A 13,643-nucleotide genomic window follows, 5' to 3' on the forward strand; every position below is an offset into this window, starting at 1 on the left:
TATAATTTGGTCTGGTGATATATTTCCTTATGTCATACAGCCCATTCCATTGTGTTCTAACAAGAATTTTGCGTGTTTTCTCAAATTTCTTATTGTCTTGTGCCATCCCATGCAGTGCTGTCCTCTGGTAGTAGTGCGTGGAACTACACCATTAGTCTGCTTGCCTAGGGCGGCAGAGTGCAGTGGTTGGCGTTCCTGCAGGATCTAAGAGTTTGACGTGTATTTTACATCTCACAGAGAGCGCTCTGCTCCCGTGGAAGATGCAAGTGTTCCATGGTGCATGCAATTGGATGTTTTCTGCTACAACCTTTAGTACTGTGCATTGTGATGTTTTAAACTAGCAATTTTTCATGATATACATGGTTTTCCACCAATTTCTATATGTGTGATTGGTATAAAGTGGTGTCAGTTCTGTTTCCCATAGTTATTTATGTGACAATGTTGTTTTCAAAGAGACCTCTGCTTTCACATATATGTCTGGACTGACTACATTTAGTGCTACAATTGCGATCTGTAGAAGTGTAATTACATGCGTGTTTATGCAAATTGCATGGCTGTATTGCACACACAATTGGAAAAAAAGCTATGTGTTTGCATATGTAATTACTTTTTGACAAGTTTATAATTTTTTCGAAGTATTTTAAAACAGCTGCCCCTTTCAAAATTAAGTAAACAACTTAGAATGATGAGCTTTTCCCACCAATTTGCAACAGGATAATACCGAAAATAAACTATGCATGTCCTTTCACACTAATAGCTCATGACAGACTGTACTATTTTTCCTGCCATTTTTCTAGGTGAAGGAGGGGAAGGAGGATGAAAGGGGTGGAGGTGGGTAATGAATTGATCAATTCTATTCATTAATTTGATATCCAAAGTGCAATGCTGCCACATCTACATCAGGTGGCATGAGCAGAGGTAGGGTCCACCATCTTGAATAAATTAAAAATGCACCAGAATGAACATTGTTCCACTACATATGAGGTAAATCACCTAAAACTTGCACCATAAATTTTGCTGAAGTGGAAAGTGCTATTGTTGTACGGTTTTCACACAATGGCTTGGTAGAGATATTGTCTTTTGAAAATTTCTCACACCAATACTTGAGCAGTCTTCATATATACTTCGCAAGCCACCTTATGGCATGTGGCAGAGGGTACCCTGTACCATTACTAGTCATTTCCATTATTGGAAGTCCACTTGCAAAGACATTGAAGAGAAAACGATAGTCTATATGCCTCTATATCAGCCCTAATTTCTCATGCTCTACCTGAACTTTATGGGTTTGTTTTTATTTCTCAGCCGGCCGCGGTGCTCTAGCGGTTCTAGGCACTCAGTCCAGAACCGCGTGACTGCTACGGTCGCAGGTTCGAATCCTGCCTCGGGCATGGATGTGTGTGATGTCCTTAGGTTAGTTAGGTTTAATTAGTTCTAAGTTCTAGGGGACTGATAACCACAGATGTTAAGTCCCATAGTTCTTAGAGCCATTTGAACCATTTTTTATTTCTCATCTGCATTAACGTTTTCCACATTTAGAGCTACAATATCTATCGTGGCAGACACTAAAGAACGGCACAAGTGCATGCACCAATTATGTGGATTCTGACCCATAACAGAACTATTGATTATCACAAGTTGTGTTCAACATGAGCACCAGCAGTGGCGATACACATTTCCAGTCTGGTATGGAATGACTACTGCACACAAGTTAGCGTTTCAGTGTAGATGACCAAGCATCAGTACTGGGTGCAGTAATATGTTGCAGCACATCATCAAGTGTAGTTGGTATGTCCTCATAGGTAGTGTCTTTCAGCTTTCTCCATAGAAAAAAATTTGTAGGTGTCTATGGGAAGTACTCTCTTCCATGTCCTTCACAGTAGTTTGCAGAATATAGGTATGTACAAGGGCTATTCGGAAAGTAAGTTCCTATAGGTCACGGAATGGAAACCGGTGAGAAATCTGATGAAGCTTTGGACAGATGAGTTAGGCAGTGTCTCTAGTATGCCCGTTGTTCTTTGCAGTTGTGAGCCCACAGTGAGCACGTAATGATGCCTAGAAAACCGTGTCTCCCACCAAATACGAGGGCCTGATGAGAAATTTCGCCTGAAGCTATGCAGCCCACATAACATAACCGTCATGCATTTCCTTCTTCAAAACAATTCTGAGCCACATACTGATCCTCCTGCAGCATTTACGATGGAAGATGTTTGATTACTGACAAGGTAGCCAGTAATTGGCTCACTCTGCATTTCATCTCTACTCGCATGAACCATTGGCTGTGAAGAAAACATTTTAGCACAGACAACGAGCTGTAGATCAGCGTAGAAAATTGGCGGAAAGCAGTGGTGACTGCTTTCTATGATGAGGGTACTGGAAAGTATACCGCTTATATATCATTCGAAATGAAAACATGAGTCCCTTTCCTTTCGGCCTTACATAACATAGTGGACCGATAATAGTGGACGTTGGAGTTCCGCTCCTCCACACAGACGGAACTATGGTTACAAGACAGTGCATTTTCAATTGATTCTACCTTTTTGTCGCCTAAATTCTCTTCCTCCGTTTATTTTTTTCGGGGAGTGAATGATTTCCGTTCCTGTATCAAAATCTATCATGAATTATATTTAACGGAATAAATATAATTTTAAAACTTATCCTCTTGAAAAATGACTTTGTTATAGCTTCTTTGGTTATGAATTAACTGGAAATGGTGGCAAAAAAGGCTAAAAAGGTTGGACTTCGTGGATTCAATACTTCTTGAGAAGGTGCGAAAGGATGAGATTAATTGAAAGAAAGTTCACAATGATTAAATTGGCAGTCAGTTTCCTTATTCCCCTAATGAACTGGCTGGCTGGAGTGGCCGAGCGGTTCTAGATGCTCCAGTATGGAACCGCGCAACCGCTACGGTCGCAGGTTCGAATCCTACCTCGGACATGGATGTGTGTGATGTCACTAGGTTAGTTAGGTTTGAGTAGTTCCAAGTCTAGTAGACTGATGACCTCAGATGTTAAGTCCCATAGTGCTCAGAGCCATTTGAACCATTTTTCAACCCTAATGAACTGGCAGTTTTAAGCCTGACCTGCAGTTCTTTTGTTGTTCTGACCGAGGCCAGCAGTAGGGTCCATCACACGTAGCAGGGTTTCAGTATTCAACTGATAATAAAAAAAGAGACAGAGGGGGAATCCACAGACTAATGTAAAACAGACAGATCTGGTAAGAAGTTCCATATGCTGTCTCAGAAGAACACAGTAAATGACAGATAACTTTTTGCAAGTGATTAACAGTTACTGCACACAAACTAAGTTATGAAACTGGCAAGATCTAATCTTGCTGTTGGTCAAGACACAAGAACAACTAAACAGGAAACAGTTACCGACATTGTGTTGCATGGTATAGCTCCTGAATGAATTGAGAGTGTGCCGAGAAATATCTGAATGCTAACAGTCATGAGAATTGAGGATTCCTTACCGAGCAGGGGAAGTTGAGATTGTAATTCTGGAAAGGTGATACGATCACTGCTCGTACTATTCAGTGCTCGCGCTATTGCATCATGCCGGAATTATTACTGATTAGCATGTGGAAAATGATAAATGAGCACACTGTAGAGTGTCCTGTGATCAATGGCCGCTATCGATGTGATAAGATTGCACACCCATTGAATAATGGGGGCAACTCACTCGCTGATGATGATGACGAACCTGCTCCATCTAAGACCTGACTTCACCTGGAACGTGGATGGAGTCTCTCGTCAGTTTTGTGTACGAAGACCCAGCGACACTGTATGTCTCGGTCAGCAAGAAGAGGAGCCCCGTGAGCAACCTAACAGGTGCGCCTGCTTAGAATTAGTTCTGCCCCGTGAAGGCAGTGCCTGTGGCCCACAGGCTGGGACACCTGCAATAGGGAGTCTTCTGCGAAAACGGCGGGTGGTGCCTATCCCTCCGCCACTGGTGAAGAAGGACTCAAATTCAAACTAACAGCTACCATGGCCTTCCAAGAATACACCATACTGTACACATTCTATATTAATCAAACCGGGTGTCAAAAATTATAATCTCTTCACGAGCTGGGAATCCTGTGGTTTAGCAAGCCTAATTGCCAGGGAAAATTCATTTTATATGACATGATGGGCATTTAATTAAATGTACTATAAAAGCACTAGGCTGATTAGCCCGTGACCTATACCAGTTGCCTTGTAACTTAAAGACAAATTTGAATTCGTAATCAAAAGTATCAATTAAATTTTATTTGGGCAATCTACCTATGTCAAAGGGCTGGACTAGCTGTTACCGTGCTTCCATGTGCTTGGTGACTAGGTAGCACAAAACACTGCGGTAAAAAGAGTTATGGGATACCTCCATATATCAAGTTGAACCTCCTTTTGGCCAGCAAAGTGCAGAAGCTTGGCGGAGAATGGATTCAACAAGTCACTCGAAGACCCCTGCAGAAATGTTGAGCTATGCTGTCTCTATAGCCATCCATAACTGCGAAGATGTTATCAGTGCAGGATTTTGTGCACGTACTGGCCTCACGATTATGTCTCATGAGTGTTCGATGGGTTTCTTATTGGGCAATCTGGGTTGCCAAATCATTCGCTCGAATTGTCCAGAATGTTCTTCAAACCAACTGTGAACCACTGTGACCCAGCCATTTGGTGCACTGAAACTCTTAAATATTGCATCGCCGTTCGGAAACATTAAGTCTATGAATGTCTGCAAATGGTCTCCAAGTTGCTGAACGTAACCAGAGGACACAGCCCATTCCGTGTCCACACAGCCCACATCATAATGGAGCCACCACCAGCTTGCACAGTGCCTTGTTAACAAGTTTGGTTCATGGTTTCAACGGGTCTGTCCCACACCCGAACGCTACCATCAGCTCTTACCAACTAGAATCGGAGCTCATCTGAGCAGGCTACAGTTTTCCAATTGTCTAGAGTCCAAACGATATGGTCACAAACCTAGGTGAGGCACTGCAGGCGATATTGTGCTGTTCGGAAAGGCACTCGCTTCGGTTTTCTCCTGCCATAGCCCATTAATCCCACATTTCGCTGAATGTTTTAACGGATCCATTCGTCGTACGTCCCACTTTGATTTCTGCGGTTATTTCCGCAGTGTTGCTTATCTGTTAGCACTGACAACTCTACGCAAACGTAGCTGCTTTCAGTCACCAAGTGAAGTCGTCAGCCACTGTGTTCTCCATGGTGAGAGGTAATCACTGAAATTTGTTGCTCTTGGCATGCTCTTGACACAGTGGATCTCGGAATAGTGAATTCCCTAACGATTTCCGAAATGGATCTAGCTCCAACTACCATTTCACGTTCAAAGTCTGTCAATTCCCGTCGGCGGTCATAATCACATTGGAAACCTTTTCACATGAATCACCTGAGTAAAAATTACGGATCCGTTGATGCACTTCCCTTGTATATTTTGTGTACGCGATGCTACCGCCATTGTATATGTGCATTAGCTACCCCATAATTTTTGACATCTTTGTGTGTATCAGTGCTACAACTTAAGTGCGTAGGAGACACACAAACAAATTAGACTTTTCTGTTCTAAAAAAAGAGAGTTTTGAAAAGACTGTAGAAATGTTTCACCCAAGCGAAAATATTTCCATACATGAGGGCACGGCAGTGGGGAACGAGAGAGCAGAGAGGGGACTGAAGAAGACGTCAGCCAATTACACGCTGTCCGACCGCTCTCCAGGACGACAACGTCGTCTTAATTCTACTTTGTCTTTTTCGTTGCAAGAGTGTGTTTACTTGCTTCAACAGTATATGTTACAGTGCTTTTGCCAGTAAGTGTTTTCAGATGGACGTTTCTGCAATGTCCTTTGCTTATGTGCTTATTTTTATTATTGTCCTTGTCTGTTTATAGCATTTGCATACTCCGAAATGAGAAACCCACCTCTCCCACCCACTGCTCAGGCGCCTCAGCTGCAAGCGATAGATGCAACGCAGCTAACATCGATGTTCCAACGCTGCAAAACAAGGTACAGCAGCTGCTCTCCAATCAAGACACCAATGCAGTGCACCAGGCGACAACTGTAGCTCCAAGTGCTATACTGCCTTTTCGCCACTTTAATGAACGCGACGAGGAGTTGCTCGAGTTGCAACAGTATGACGCCCACGTAATTGCTTACAACGTCCCAGGTACTGTGAAACTACATTATTTTTTGTCAGCGGTAGGAAGTGTAGTATTTCGTCTCATTCAGAAATTGTTCCCTAACGCCACTCCAAGTGAACTCTCGTACGATCAGGTTGTAGATTCTCTAGCTAACTGTTGTGACTAACAAGTGAATGTGGTGGCAGCTATATACTAATTCTTTAATTGCAAGAAACGGTCACAACAAACTTATTGCGAGTGGGTAACAGTTTTGCAATGCATGACGAGGAAATTCAAATTCAAATGTGCTTGTGGTGCTTTATATTCAGATGTTATGTTGCGTGGTGTGACTGTGTACAATGCAACTCATGTCAGACTTAGAGAACAGGTTTTGAAACAGACCGACTCATCATTTCAACAAGTCGTGCAGATACTAGATCAGTGCGATTCTGGTGCCGTGTCGGCTGACAAATTTGAGCAGCCATCAGTTTGTTGGATTGACCTGCCCTTGCTTATGACTGGCCCAGAAGGCAGCGTACACAGTTCTCTATGCCACATAAACAGCTTCCCAAACAGGCGAATGGAATTAAGTAACGCCCTCTGTGCTATTCACGGGACAAACATCAAGACTGGCCGTTCCAACAAGCATAGTGTTACGCTTGTGGCAAGAATTGTCATGTACAATCCGTATGTTTACAACGGAACAAATATAAAAATTCTGCCGACACACAAACATCTAGTCATAAGGCCCACATAATCAATGCCGTGTATTCAAAGCCTGCTGCAAGCATTAGCAAATCTAGCAAGCGAACAGTGTCTTCCGTGTTACACCAGTCCAACAAACTTCCTGTTCATTTGCATATTAATGGGAAACGAGCGAAATTTCAGTTGGGCGCAGGTGCCTCTGTTACATTGCTGAATCGTAACCCATATAAACTGTTAGGCTCCGCAAGCCTGTCTAAAACTAGAACGCACCTGACAGCTTATAATGGACATTTCAGTTCTCGGAAAATGTACTTTGCGCGCCATGTATCGGTCACATACGGTAACTGTGACTTTCACTGTGCTACACTCACGTAATTGTGAGAACATATTTGGCCTTGTTTCGTTTGATTTATTTGACCTTCAATGTCAGGACAATGTGTTGTTAGTGACTCCATTCAATGCCAAAGACAGTGTAGCTAGCGTGCTCAAAGAGTTCCTTGAGCTTTTTTCTGGAGGTTTAGGCAAGGCTAACAATTTTGTTGCACATATTACTATGAAAGACAATGCCCAACCGAAATTTTGCCGGGCGAGCACTATTCCCATTGCATTGTGGGACAAAGTCGCTGCTGAACTGAAAGAACTGCGAGATAGTGAAGCTATTGCGCCCATACAAGATAGTCAATGGGCAAGTCCACCGCTTTTGCTACCCAAACCTTCAGGTCGCATTTGCCTCTGTGTTGGCTTTAAGTCTACAGTCAACCCATAAATTGTGAATGATACCTATCCATTGCAATGCCCAGAGGATCTCATGGACAAATTAGGCATAGGTCGTTATTTTTCAAAAATCGATTTGTGTGACGCATAATTCAAATGCCGCTCGATGAAGAATCTCAAAAAGTGTGTGTTGTGAACGTTCATTTAGACTTGTTTAAATATTTGCGTTTGTGTTTTGCCAGTGCTTCCGCACCCGCCATTTTCCAACGGTATTTTGAATAGATGACTGCTCAAGTAGCACACTGCTCAAGCTGTCTGGACGATATTGTCGTAGCAGGTCGTACACCTGGAGAACACATTGCAAATTTGTGTGCTTTGTCATAAACAGTCAAGGTGTACCTCCTCTTCAGTCGCATTTGTTAGCCATACAAGATTTGCCAGTTCCTCGCAATGTCACAGTATTACAGTCAGTCTTAGGGAAAAATGAAGTCTTATATTCCGAGCATACCAAATGCTGTACAAATTGGCAGCTCCATTGCATCGCTTGCGTCACAAGAATGTTTCCTTTGTTTGGACAGATGAGTGCCAAGTGGCTATTCAAAAACTTAAAGATGCATTACTCAGTGATCGATGTTTGGTGCACTTTGATCCTGACCAATTGAGTTGCAAGTTGACGTTTCCTCTTACATAATCGGTGCAGTACTTTCGCACACATTTCGTGTTAAAGATAGGCCTATTGCTTTCGCATCAAAAGTGTTGTCCAAAGCTCAGTGTAACTATTCACAAATAGAGAAATAGGCAGTGGCTATTGTGTATTGTGTCACCAAATTTCATCACTATTTGTATGGCAGGAAATTCTGCTCAGTAACGGATCACAAGCCATTGTAGTCCTTGTTTCATCCAATGAAGCCGGTTCCTGTACGAAATGCCCAAAAATTGCAGAAATGGGCTTTGTTGTTGTCTCAATACCAGTAAGAGATTGCGTATCGTCCGACGGCCAAACATGGTAATGCGCACGCACTTTCACGTCTTCCGATTAGCCCTGATACCGACTTTGACGCTTCTGCTGTACCTTGTTGCCACATCGATGTTCAAAATTCTGAATTGCTTCACTCCTTTCCTCTGAAGTATAGGAAAATTGCACAGACCATGGAGGCTGATGCCGCTTTGAACATTTTGCTAAATTACATTCGCACGTATTGGCCTCGCTCATTGCATAGAATAAAGAACTACGTAGTGCTCTGATACTTTGCACGTCGGCATAACCTCGCTATACAGCAAGGTTTGATTCTTGTTCAAACTGACAGAGGACAGTCACGTGTGTTGATCCCCAAAGCTTTTCAAAAAGAAGTGTTGCAGTTACTTCACCAAGAACACAGGGGGTTTGTTCGTACGAAATTGACCATCGACACTGTACTCGGCAGGGTTGTTGTTGTTGTGGTCTTCAGTCCTGAGACTGGTTTGATGCAGCTCTCCATGCTACTCTATCCTGTGCGACCTTCTTCATCTCCCAGTACTTACTGCAACCTACATCCTCCTGAATCTGCTTAGTGTATTCCTCTCTTGGTCTCCCTCTACGATTTTTACCCTCCACGCTGCCCTCCAATGCTAAATTTGTGATCCCTTGATGCCTCAAAACATGTCCTACCAACCGGTCCCGTCTTTTTGTCAAGTTGTGCCACAAACTCCTCTTCTCCCCAATTCTATTCAATACCTCCTCATTAGTTATGTGATCTACCCATCTAATCTTCAGCATTCTTCTGTAGCACCACATTTTGAAAGCTACTATTCTCTTCTTGTCCCAACTAGTTATCGTCCATGTTTCACTTCCATACATGACTACACTCCATACAAATACTTTCAGAAACGACTTCCTGACATTTAAATCTATACTCGATGTTAACAAATTTCTCTTCTTCAGAAACGCTTTCCTTGCCATTGCCAGTCTATATTTTATATCCTCTCTACTTCGACCATCATCAGTTACTTTACTCTCTAAATAGCAAAACTCCTTTATTACTTTAAGTGTCTCATTTCCTAATCTAATTCCCTCAGCATCACCCGATTTAATTTGACTACATTCCATTATCCTCGTTATGCTTTTGTTGATGTTCATCTTATATCCTTCTTTCAAGACACAGTCCATTCCGTTCAACTGCTCTTCCAAGTCCTTTGCTGTCTCTGACAGAATTACAATGTCATCGGCGAACCTCAAAGTTTTTATTTCTTCTCCGTGAATTTTAATACCTACTCCAAATTTTTCTTTTGTTTCCTTTACTGCTTGCCCAATATACAGACTGAATAACATGGGGGAGAGGCTACAACCCTGTCTCACTCCTTTCCCAACCACTGCTTCCCTTTCATGCCCCTCGACTCTTATTACTGCCATCTGGTTTCTGTACAAATTGTAAATAGCCTTACGCTCCCTGTGTTTTACCCCTGCCACCTTTAGAATTTGAAAGAGAGTGTTCCAGTCAACATTGTCAAAAGCTTTCTCTAAGTCTACAAATGCTAGAAACGTAGGTTTCTTAATCTTTCTTCTAAGATAAGTCGTAAGGCTAGTATTGCCTCACGTATTCCAACATTTCTGCGGAATCCAAACTGATCTTCCCCAAGATTCGCTTCTGCCAGTTTTTCCATTCGTCTGTAAAGAATTTGCGTTAGTATTTTGCAGCTGTGACTTATTAAACTGATAGTTCGGTAATTTTCACATCTGTCAACATCTGCTTTCTTTGGGATTGGAATTATTATATTCTTCTTGAGGTCTGAGGGTATTTCATCTACATACATTTTGCTCACCAGATGGCAGTGTTTTGTCAGGACTGGCTCTCCCAAGGCCGTCAGTAGTTCTAATGGAATGTTGTCTACTCCCGGGGCCTTGTTTCGACTCAGGTCTTTCAGTGCTCTGTCAGACTCTTCACGCAGTATCGTATCTGCCATTTCATCTTCATCTGCATCCTCTTCCATTTCCAGTACATCGCCCTTGTATAAACCTTCTATATACCCATTCCACCTTTCCGCCTTCCCTTCTTTGCTTAGAACTGGGTTTCCATCTGAGCTCTTGATATTCATACAAGTGGCTCTCTTTTCTCCAAAGGTCTCTTTAATTTTCCTGTAGGCAGTATCTACCTTACGCCTAGTGAGGTAAGCCTCTACATCCTTACATTTGTCCTATAGCCATCCCTGCTTAGCCATTTTGCACTTCCTGTCGATCTCATTTTTGAGACGTTTGTATTCCTTTTTGCCTGCTTCAATTACTGCATTTTTATATTTTCTCCTTTCATCAATTAAATTCAATATATCTTCTGTTACCCACGGATTTCTATTAGCCCTCGTCTTTTTACCCACTTTATCTTCTGCTGCCTTCACTACTTCATCGCTTAGAGCTACCCATTCTTCTTCTACTGTATTTCTTTCCTCCATTCCTGTCAATTATTCCCTTATGCTCTCCCTGAAACTCTCTACAACGTCTGGTTCTTTCAGAGTATCCAGGTCCCATCTCCTTAAATTAGCACCTTTTTGTAGTTTCTTCAGTTTTAATCTACAGTTCATAACCAATAGATTGTGGTCAGAGTCCACATCTGCCCCTGGAAATGTCTTACAATTTAAAACCTGGTGCCTAAATCTCTGTCTTACCATTATATAATCTATCTGAAACCTTTTAGTATCGCCAGGATTCTTCCATGTATACAACCTTCTTTTATGATTCTTGAACCAAGTATTAGCTATGATTAAGTTATGCTCTGTGCAAAATTCTACAAGACGGCTTCCTCTTTCATTTCTTCCCCCCAATCCATATTCACCTACTATGTTTCCTTCTCTCCCTTTTCCTACTGACGAATTCCAGTCACCCGTGACAATTAAATTTTCGTCTCCCTTCACTACCTGAATAATTTCTTTTATCTCACCATAGATTTCCTCAATTTCTTCATCATCTGCAGAGCTAGTTGGCATATAAACTTGTACTACTGTAGTAGGCGTGGGCTTTGTGTCTATCTTGGCCACAATAATGCGTTCACTTTGCTGTTTGTTGTAGCTTACCCGCACTCCTATTTTTTATTCATTGTTAAACCTACTCCTGCATTACCCCTATTTGATTTTGTATTTATAACCCTCTATTCACCTGACCAGAAGTCTTGTTCCTCCTGCCACCGAACTTCACTAATTCCCACTATATCTAATTTTAACCTATCCATTTCCCTATTTTACCCAATAGGACGCCATCATCATTTAACCATACAGTAAAGCTGCATGCCCTCGGGAAAGATTATGGCTGTAGTTTCCCCTTGCTTTCAGCCATTCGCAGTACCAGCACAGTAAGGCCGTTTTGGTTAATGTTACAAGGCCAGATCAGTCAATCATCCAGACTGTTGCCCCTGCAACTACTGAAAAGGCTGCTGCCCCTCTTCAGGAACCGCACGTTTGTCTGGCCTCTCAACAGATACCCCTCCGGTGTGGTTGTACCTACGGTACGGCCATCTGTATCGCTGAGTCTCGCAAGACTCTCCACCAACGGCAAGGTCCATGGTTCATGGGGGGAGGGGGGGGGGGGGGTTATGGACACACAAATAGAACGGATGACGTCACATTGTCACGCATGTGCGGAAAATCAGTCCGCTACGCCACAAAAATTCTCTGCTTAGCCTAAGTGACAATCACCATGGCAACGTGCGCATGTCGACTTTGCAGGACCTTTTTGAAACACTCGTTGGTTGATTGTGATTGACTCATATAGCAAGTTTATTTTTGCTGTGCCAATGAACTCGAAAACGTCACGTAGCACAATTGAGGTGTTATCCCCTATTTTTTCCGTCGAAGGTATGCCTAAAGTCATAGTGTCGGACAACGGGCCTCAGTTCACGTCCAATGAATATGAAACATTCTGTGAACGCAATGGCATACACCATCTAACTAGTGTACCGTTCCACCCACAGCAAACGGCGAGGCGGAACGTTTTGTCAGAAACTTCAAGCATCAGATGGCCAAACTTAGCATCGCCCTCACCAAGGATCAAGTACTGCAACTGTTTCTCACCTCCTAGTGTTCGCATCCACGAGATGGACCATCGCCGGCGGAATTGGTTCACGGCCGCTGCTCCACCTGCTCCACCCCACTCAGCATCTGGTGCCGAAGGGAGGCCTCAAGTATTGCTTCGAGCCGCTTGATATTGTGTTTCTCAGGGTTTTTGGCGTCAGCAGGCGGTGGGCGAGAGGCGAGATTCTTCGTCGACTTGGCGCGTGCACGTATTTCATTTCAGGCCAAGACGGACTGCAGCGCCGACATCAGAATCAAATTCATGCGGACGGTGATGCTTCTGTATCTTTCCTCCAGATTCACAGATCCCGAGGACAGCGCGGCCACAGCAGCCGCGAGGGAGTGTCATCACGGCACCGCGGGACGACCCCACGGAGAGGAGCCTGCGCCTTCTCCACTCCCTCTCGTCCTGCCGATGGTGCTGGGCCGCCCACACCACAGCAGCTAACGCCTTCTACTTCTCGTTATGGGCCTCAGGAGGCGGACGAGTACCTTTCTGGTCGTTTTCTGTGGAACGTTTCCGCCAGAGCGAAGGTTGGATGACGAGGTGCGATTGGAGGTCTGGTGTTCCCTGCAGCCGCAGCTTCCAGTCCGTCGGAGCATCCACACTACTGCCTCCCCCGCCGTTGTTCGTTGTTGTGCTCCCTATACGTCGATTTGGGGGGCGGGGGGGGGATGCTATTAAAGTCAAGCGAAGGTACGCCAGTCGTGAATGAGAGAGCAGAGAGGGGTGTGAAGAGGGCGTCAGGCAATTGCACGCTGACCGACCCCTCTCCAGGACAACAACACTACAGCAGTGGCCTCTATGCGAAGAGGACATAAGCACCCGAAGGGAAGATCAGGACAAGCGATCTGGATAGAAGTCAACTCCATTACTTTGGTTGTATTAGAATTATTGTACTGAAGAAGCTTGTTTATTTCGGATGTCGCCCTTGCGACATATCTATGTAATTCTCGAAGTTAAGTATTGTCATTTACTTTTCGTAATAAATTCATTAATATGATTTGTTTGAATTGTTTGTCTAGCGATCCCAGAAAGCAGGTTTCCTAGACACCCCAGAAATTGACGACTAGGCAGGATTCAAC

Source organism: Schistocerca gregaria, chromosome 8, assembly GCF_023897955.1.
Source record: "Schistocerca gregaria isolate iqSchGreg1 chromosome 8, iqSchGreg1.2, whole genome shotgun sequence".
Classification (NCBI taxonomy): Eukaryota; Metazoa; Arthropoda; class Insecta; order Orthoptera; family Acrididae; genus Schistocerca; species Schistocerca gregaria.